This window comes from Ctenocephalides felis, unplaced genomic scaffold (genome assembly GCF_003426905.1).
Source record: "Ctenocephalides felis isolate EL2017-DRISC unplaced genomic scaffold, ASM342690v1 CF-g0.4_SCAFFOLD_01604, whole genome shotgun sequence".
Lineage (NCBI taxonomy): Eukaryota > Metazoa > Arthropoda > Insecta > Siphonaptera > Pulicidae > Ctenocephalides > Ctenocephalides felis.
The window spans coordinates 58,361,653-58,370,740 of record NW_020537758.1 but is presented as its reverse complement, the minus strand read 5'-3'; positions in this window follow the sequence as shown (position 1 = coordinate 58,370,740).

Genomic DNA, 9,088 nt, shown 5'->3' with positions numbered 1-9,088 from the left:
GATCACACTTTTTGATATGTCTATATATTTTTTATATTTTGTATGACATTTTCAATTAATGGATTTATCGTATCGGTGTTTATAACTTTTATTCTCATCTTTACAATTAGATTAAAGCACAACATCAAATAAAAAGTACAGTTGTATGTTGTATGTCACATTTATATCATATACTGCGTATATTAGAAACATTATGATTTTAAAGATGATTTTTAGAGTAAACAAAATAAAACTGTCATATTCTGTAAACTGAAATTGTAGGATAATCATAGGAAATATGTTTCAATCGTAGAATAAATTATCAGTATTTTACTAAACCACGTATTTGACTCACGCCATAATTTCGTACACTATTTAGTGATTACGATTAAGTTATAAAAATTCTGGAAAATAAAGAGGTTAAAAAACTACAACCAATATGTTTTTTCATACTTTTTTTTTTAATTTTATATAATAATGAAAATTCACAAGGAAAAGATCCATTATCCATTATCTCCCTATTATTATATTATATATTCCATCACCATTGTTCTGCACTCAGCTCATTCCCATACCATTGCTGAACTTGGTGATAGGTTCGGAATGAATGTTGTTGTGCTGTTGCCTGCGTTGATAGTAGTCATGAAATTTAATTTTGCATGCCGATTTTGTGAAGCACGCATATCTAAAGACGTTTAAAGATATATTTTTTTGGTATTCTCATCACTACCGTACAAAAAGAAAGCGTTCTCTAGCTGTGGTAATGATCTCTAGATCAGCATAAATATATGGACTTCTTTTAGATCTTGATTTTTACATAGTGCCTTGATATATTTTATTTTACCTTGATTAAAAATTGCTGAAGTTACACCAACGCGGGCAGCAGCACGACAACATTAATTCCGAACGTATCATTAAGTTCAGCAGTGGTATGGGAATGAGCTGAATGCAGAACAACGGGGATGAAAAAAAGCAAGAATGGCCTAATTCCTGTGACCACAATCCAGCCCCCAGCTCCGGACACCTTGTTAAAACTGATTTCTTGCAAATACAAAAAGGAATATCAGAAAGCCTGTGGGTGCAGAAAAGTTGGATTGAAGTGCTCCATTATCTGCACGAATTGTAGTGAAACCTGTATTAATGCACAAGTTTCACCACAATGAAATGATAGCTGAAATAACTTTACAATGACAACGATAATACCATGGCGTACATTTCGATCGTTTCTGAAGACGATTAACTAATAACGTCTGACCCATCGAGAACATTAAACTGGTGGTAAGAAGTCAAATAAGTGAATTATAAAACTAGTGGGGCGCATGGCATCATGCCTTGCGGCAAATTGCTGGAACTTCTCGTGCTAATAAATATTTTCTTTTAAAAAGATTAACATTTTTGATAAAATTTTACTTTGAAAAAATTAGATTTTTAAAAAACTATAAAATTTTGACAAAAGTTTACCGTTTTTAAAAAAGACTTTTTGAAAAAAAATGTTTTCTTTATTTTGAAATATTTTGGAAATGCTGAACTTTTTTTCAAAGCAATCGTACTGCTTTAAATGCATAGAGACGAAATATCGAAGCGCGTGAGCGCAGCGTCGCCGTCTAACGGATAAACATTGGTACAGAACCCATAGGAATGTAAACAAAATTTATACCTACTGTTATAATCTCTATAAACTATCAGATAATTTGATGTGCATATGTCTAATGATCACTTTTGACCGCCAAATGTTTTTTTTTTACTTTTTTCCCTAGATCTCCGAAACCGCTAGAACTGCCTTCGTGAAAATTTGATCAGTTATTCATCTTTTTAATGCAAGTAAAATGTTTTTGAATTATTAAAATCGGACGCTCCGTTCTTTTAAAAACTGAGTTCCCGTTTGTGGCACTTTTTGCCCCGTATCTTCGGAACGGCTAGACCTGCTTATGCCAAAAACTAATCAGCACGTCTCCTTATCAACAGCAATCGAATGTTTTTTGAATAATCGAAATCGCTTAAACCGTGTTCCCGAAATCGTCGACGAAAATTTGTATCCACACACACACACACACGCACACACACATACACACACATACATCAATTTTTTCTAAAGTATGCCAAAATGTTCAGAAACCTCTGAAACGTAAAGTTATATAAAAAATTTCATTTTCGATTTTTTTGCGATTACTATAATTATTATTATAGTATTACCCGATTACCTACGGGAAGTTAAAAAATATCTAGTTTAATTTAGTATAAAGCTATTCTTACAAAAAATTTAAAATATGCATCAAATTGTATGATTTAAAATATTCAATCATCAGCCTAAATAAAAATGAAAAACAAAAATAATTAAATTTTGTTATTTCTAGACAAGGCCTAAGCAGAAAATCTTAATTTAACACTGAAATTATTCATTTATTAGAGGGAATGCGTTCAAGTGCAAAGATCGGTCAAATACCGAAAGGTCCCGATGGCCGCCCGTTGCTTTTACAGAAAATAACGTTATTGAATAAATTATAGGAAATTTTGTCTAGTTGAATTTCGTATTTAATTGTAACATGAGTCAGAAATGAGACATTGCTAAAAACAGATTTTTCCAATATGGCGGTGGCAACGGCAAAAATTCGAGGTCGCAAAGTTGAAATTCGTAAAGTTCACATCAAAATCTATAAAATCACAAATTTTCAAAACTTCAAAAAAACTTCTTATGTGAAACTACTAAATCTATATATTTAACGTAAGTAGTGCATGGCACCGTGCAGAAACTTCCCGTACCGTAATGAAATATTCAAAAAAAATGCTTTTAAATAGATTATTATATATGTATTGTAACATTCATTATTCGTATGTTATAGACAAAATATCATTACTTATAAATTGGATGACGACGTTTATAAGAAAATGTGAATAATAAATACTTGATCAAGCGGTGTTAGAATAAAGGAACGTATCTCATATTTCTAAGATACATAAACTGAATTGAAAAGTTAAAATTAATTCGAAATAAATGAGCTAACGGGGCAAAAAAACAAAAATAGTAATTCAGTTCTTTAGAGAACGGAGCGTCCGATTTAAAAAATTCAAAAAACATTTAATTTGTATTAACAAAAGGAGGTTTCGTTTCGTAAGAAGTAAAAAATTCCAATTTGGCGATCAAAAATGATGATTAGACAAATGCACATCAAATTATCAGATATTTTATAGGATTTTCAACAATAAGTATGAGTTTGTTTACATTTCTATGGGTTCCGTTCCAATGTTTATACGTAAGACTGCGATGCGGCGCCTATGCACTTCGATATTTCTTCTCTAAAACAGATATGCAGCACGATTGCTTTAAACAAAAGGTCAAAATTTTTATAAAAATTCAAAGTATAAAAAAAATTCGAAATATAAAAAAAATATTTAAAAATCAATTTGTTGCAAAAATTTCAAAAATCTCATTGTTTCAGTTTTTAAAAATTTTAAAGGTTGTTTAAAATTTTTTTTTTTTGGTACGGGAAGTTCAGCAATTTGCCTTAAGGCACGATGCCATGCACCACTAGTTTTCATGTTCAATTACAATTCAACTCTGCTTCGAAAGCGTTACATAAAATAAACCCTTACTTTAGATTAGTCAGTATATCTATAAACACCCCTGCAATTCCAACCCCATTGCAAGCTACAATAAAGCAATTAACTATCAACTTAATACAATTTGCTACAATTTGAGTCATTATTGGCTGGCTAAGTGGTTTATATGATGTAGGCTGAGTGAGGCATTGCCATTCTTTGTAATGCTCTCTTGTTGTCGACAATACATACGGATATGCGTTCTCCCCCAAATATTATAGAAGAAATCTCCGTTCATAGAGGGAGAAGCCGTAATAGTACGGCAAACAATTACTAAGCAATATACATCTGTAATTTATAAAATTTGATCGTATAAGAGAAGTTAGTTCAGATTTTTGAACAAGGTTATATATTTCTTTAAAATTGTACCAAGCTATCAATATGTTTATTTATGGTACCAGTTTACAAATACATTTTTTTTACACGAAGAAACGAAAAACTATGAGGATTTTATTTTAATTCACTTATCACAAAACATCATTTCTATTGCAAGACTTATCAGAAATAGTTATATAATTTTTAACTTCCCGTAGGGTAAGTTATAGTAATCGCAAAAAAATCGAAAATGAAAATTTTTGCATTTCTCGGCGTTTCAAAGGTTTCTGAATATTTTGGCATACCTTAGAAAAAATGAATGTATGTGTGTGTGTGTGTGTGTGTGTGTTCGGATACAAATTTTCGTCGACGATTTCGAGAACACCGATCAACCGATTTAAATAATTTAAAAAACATTCGATTCATACTGATAAGGAGACGTGCTGATTAGTTTTTGGTAGAGGCAGGTCTAGCCGTTCCGAAGACACGGAAAACGGTAACACCGTTTTTAAGAGAACGGAGTGTCCGCTTTCAAAAATTCAAAAAACATTTTACTTGTATTGGCAAGATGAAGAATTGATCAAATTTTCATAAGGGCAGGTCTAGCGGTTTCGGAAATCTAATGAAAATAGTAAAACAAAAAGCCATTTGGCGGTCAAAAATGATCATTAGACATATGCACATCAAATTATCAGATATTTTATAGAGATTTTTACAATAAGTATGAATTTTGTTTACATTCCTATGGGTTCCGTACCAATGTTTATCCGTTAGACGGCGACGCGGCGCTTACGCGCTTTGACATTTTGTCTCTATGCAGTTAAAGCAGTACGATTGCTTTGAAAAAAATTCAGAATTTTCCAAACTATGCCAAAATAAAGAAAACTTTTTTTTTCAAACAATTTTTTTTGTTTCTCAAAAATCGAATTTTTTCAAAGTAAATTTTTTTCAAAAAAGTTAATCGCTTTTAAAAAAATAATCATTTTTGGTACGGGAAGTTCCAGCAATTTGCCTTAAGGCACGATGCCTTAATTGCCTTAAGGCAGAATTCCACTTACAGCTAGTTTTTTTGCATATATTTATTGCCAATCAAAACAATACGTTTTGATAAAGCAATGCGTTTAAAGAGTTTATCTCCAATGAGATATCTCCCTTTTTTATTTTTTGACATTTCATTTAAGATCGTTTTCTTTGTAATTTCTTTGAAATCTTCGATAGGATATTCATATAAATATTTGAACATTTTTTCAAATCTAACTATGTTCTGATATTCAAAAAATAAGGTAATTTTATTTCATTTTACACCAATACACGGCAATGCTTTGCTGTTGCATTTATTGAAATCATTCAGTCTTCGGACACGGTACCGATAACATCGGAGCAAAGCAAAACATTCGATATTTAAAGTAAATTAAATTAGTATTTATCTGAAATAATTTTGTGACAAAGTGTAAACAAAACCTTTTATCAGGTATAAGTTTCAGTGAAATGTCCCCCGTCGGTGGGGACCGAGAGACCAACGGTCTAATAGTACAAACATTTAATGTTCTCAACAATATAGATACATTAGATGAAAATTAAACAATTAATACTCCAAGTAGCCCAGTTCCGAGCACCAGCGCATTACAAACTGCAAGTACATTTAGCAATAATTCCCAACAAAACAATGCAGCAATTCTGAACACAACCGGCGTTTATTGGCAGGTAATTAGCAACAAAAAACGTAAAATAACACCGAAACCATTAGATTCAATTACCATAACTCAAAACCGATTCTCGGCTTTATCATCTATCAATATGGACAATGACAGTCCAGTTCAACCGATTGTAAACAAACCTCCACCTATTTATGTGTATAGCGTCGATAAAATAAACGACATGAAAGAAGCTTCGTAGTCTTCCATACGTATCAATTGAAAGAAGAAAAAGCCTATAGAATTGTGATAAGAAACCTACACTTTACCACTGACATCGACACTATCAAATCGGAATTAGCAAAGCAAGGTCACACAGTTAGGAACGTAACAAACATCAGGCATAGAATATCAAAACAACCTTTGAATATGTTCTTCGTCGACCTCGAATCAGCAAGCAACAATAAAAAAATTTATGACATTTATAAAATATCAAACAATATAATCCGAATTGAGCCTCCGAAGCAAAATAATAATATCATACAGTGCAGACGCTGCCAATTATATAATCATACCCAGCGATATTGCAACAGACCATATGCCTGTTTAAAGTGCGGAGATGACCACAATACTAAAATCTGCCCCAAAGATCCTAAAACTCCAGCGTGCTGCTGTCTCTGCGGAGGGGCCCACACTGCTAATTATCGCGGTTGCGAATACTACAAAGAAATAAATGACCAAAGAAATAATTTCCACTATGCTCTTCCAAATATTGAAGAAGGATTTATTCAAGCAACGCAAATTGCGATTGTAACCAATCTTTATGATCTTCATTTATCTGCAATATACTGTCCACCTAAATTCAAAATTTCGTCTTCAGAGTATACATCATTTTTTTCTCAATTCGGATCTAAATTTATTATTGGAGGGGATTTCAATTGTAAGCATTCTGCATGGGGTTCACGTTTAACTACTGCTAAAGGCAAAGAACTTTATACAGCATTAGAACAAAACAATTTATCTTTCATATCAACAGACTGTCCCACATATTGGCCCTCAGATCCAAGTAAATTCCCAGATCTCTTAGATTTTTTTATCTTCAAAGGCATTTCCAAATTTCAAATGAATATTGAACCAAGCTATGACTTATCGTCAGACCATTCCCCTATCCTATTAACATTTAATACGCTACCGATTCCTGTCCATTCCATTCAATTTTTACATAATAAATTCTCTGACTGGGTGCATTACAAAAAAATTCTGAACTCTAGAACACTTCCAAATATAAGGCCAAAAAACATGACCGATATAGAAACTCAACTACAATTTTTTACAGAAATCTTATGCACAACAACAGAACAAATTACTCCGACCCCAAAGGCAACAAAAGAAAAAATAACAATTCCTATTGAGATCAAAAATTTATTAATAGAAAAAAGAAAAGCGAAACGCACTTGGCATCAGTCGCATAAGCCTTCAGATAAGACTTCTTTCAACCATCTCAATAATATCTTGAGGAAAAAAATAAAAGAATGGAAAAATCTCTCATTCAAATCCTATCTGATGGAACTTAATAGATTCGACAACTCAATTTGGCAACCTATTAAACAAAAGGGCAAACCACCTCAATTAAATTATCCTTTAAAAATACCACATCAAAACAGCTTTAAATGGGCGAAGAGTACAAAAGAAAAAGCGGAAGCATTTACTGATCACCTGAGAATCACTTTCAGTGCTCAAAACATAACTCCAAAGGGTATGGGCGTGTTTCCATACAGAATTGGTCCTACCCTGGTACTTAAATAATTTTGATGCCATTTTATAGGTATTTTTGAGAAAATTCGATATACCAAATTTCAAATCCCTAGCTCATCATTTGGCCGAGATATCATTGAAAATGTGTGAAAGTGACCCCTTTTTTCAAAGTCGTTTTGTATCGCAACTGTGAAAGATAACGACAAACCAATAACGCCAATCTATTCACATCGGTATAGACTATGTTATTAATAACAAATATTGTTTAATAATTATTAGTAAGTGCATGAAAAAGTGAAAATAATTTTTTGTTTTGAATTTTCGGGTAGTGCGGTTGTTTGGACTAATTTTTAATTAGCATCATTCGAAAGGGTATTCAATTTTCTTTTACTGTCCAAAATTTTGTTGTATTTCATGTGGTAGAACATATTCAAAAGTAGAAAAAACCAGAGCAAGTACACGCTCACGCTCATATAACACCCGTTTAAGTCGTCTCTGATTTGCAACGACTAGCAACAGCACTGCTCGCCGTGCGTCTTGATAAACTCTGCATATAATTATGGAAACATTTGTTTGTAAAACATTTTTAATAAAACATAAGATATTTACATTTTTATAATTAATAATTATATATTTATATGTATATCTATAATAATAATTATACTTACATATAATTAAATATATATTATTTATATATTGCACAAGCATACTATATGATTGATATTTTATACAATTATCACTAAATAAATAAAAATTAGGTTGATAAAATATATACATAATAATAGTATGTCGGTATATGATTTCTATTCATATATAATAATAGTATGTCGGTATATGATTTCTATTCATGCTATTCATAAATAGAACAACTACTGCAATCAAATATCCAATCATCCTCGATAAGACACTTCTCACCCAATGATGTTTTTGAAGAAATTAAGAATTTAAAAAATAAGTCTGCTCCAGGATTAGATAAAATAACGCCAAGAATGCTAAAAGAGTTGCCCACTAAATCAGTTTTATTTTTAACTAATATCTATAATTCTATATTACAATTTAATTATTGGCCTACTGCTTGGAAGACAGCCGAAATCATTATGATAGCGAAATCAAACAAGGACCCTCACTTCACTTCCTCATATCGACCAATCAGCCTTTTGCCAATTCTTTCCAAACTAATGGAAAAACTTCTACATCGCAGATTGCTCGAAGATTATCCTCATACAAACTGGCTACCGAACCATCAGTTCGGCTTTAGAAGAGAACATTCCACTACACAACAATGCAACAGGATCGTGTCTTACAGCCTGGAAGCCTTAAATAAAAAGAAACACTGTGTGTCTGTATTTTTAGATGTTAGCAAGGCGTTTGACAAGGTGTGGCATTCCGGACTTTTATACAAAATCCTTTTAACATTTCCTTCTTACTTCAAAATCCTAAAATCATTCCTACATAACAGAAAATTTCGTGTAAAAATAAAAGGAGAGACCTCTGCCATCAGAAATATAGAATGCGGTGTTCCACAGGGCAGTGTGCTAAGCCCATTATTATACCTCCTGTATACGCATGATATGCCTACTGATGAGTTAGTAACTATCAACACATTTGCTGATAGCTTTAATATCAAAACATAAAGATATTTTATTAGCCAATTTACAGGTCCAAAAATACTTACTAAGACTTCAAGAATGGTTTGCAAAATGGAATATTACAATCAATACCGATAAATCCCTCATTATTTCTCATTATTCCTTAAAACATCATAATAATACAACTCTTCATTTAAATAACAAAATAATTCCTTCCTC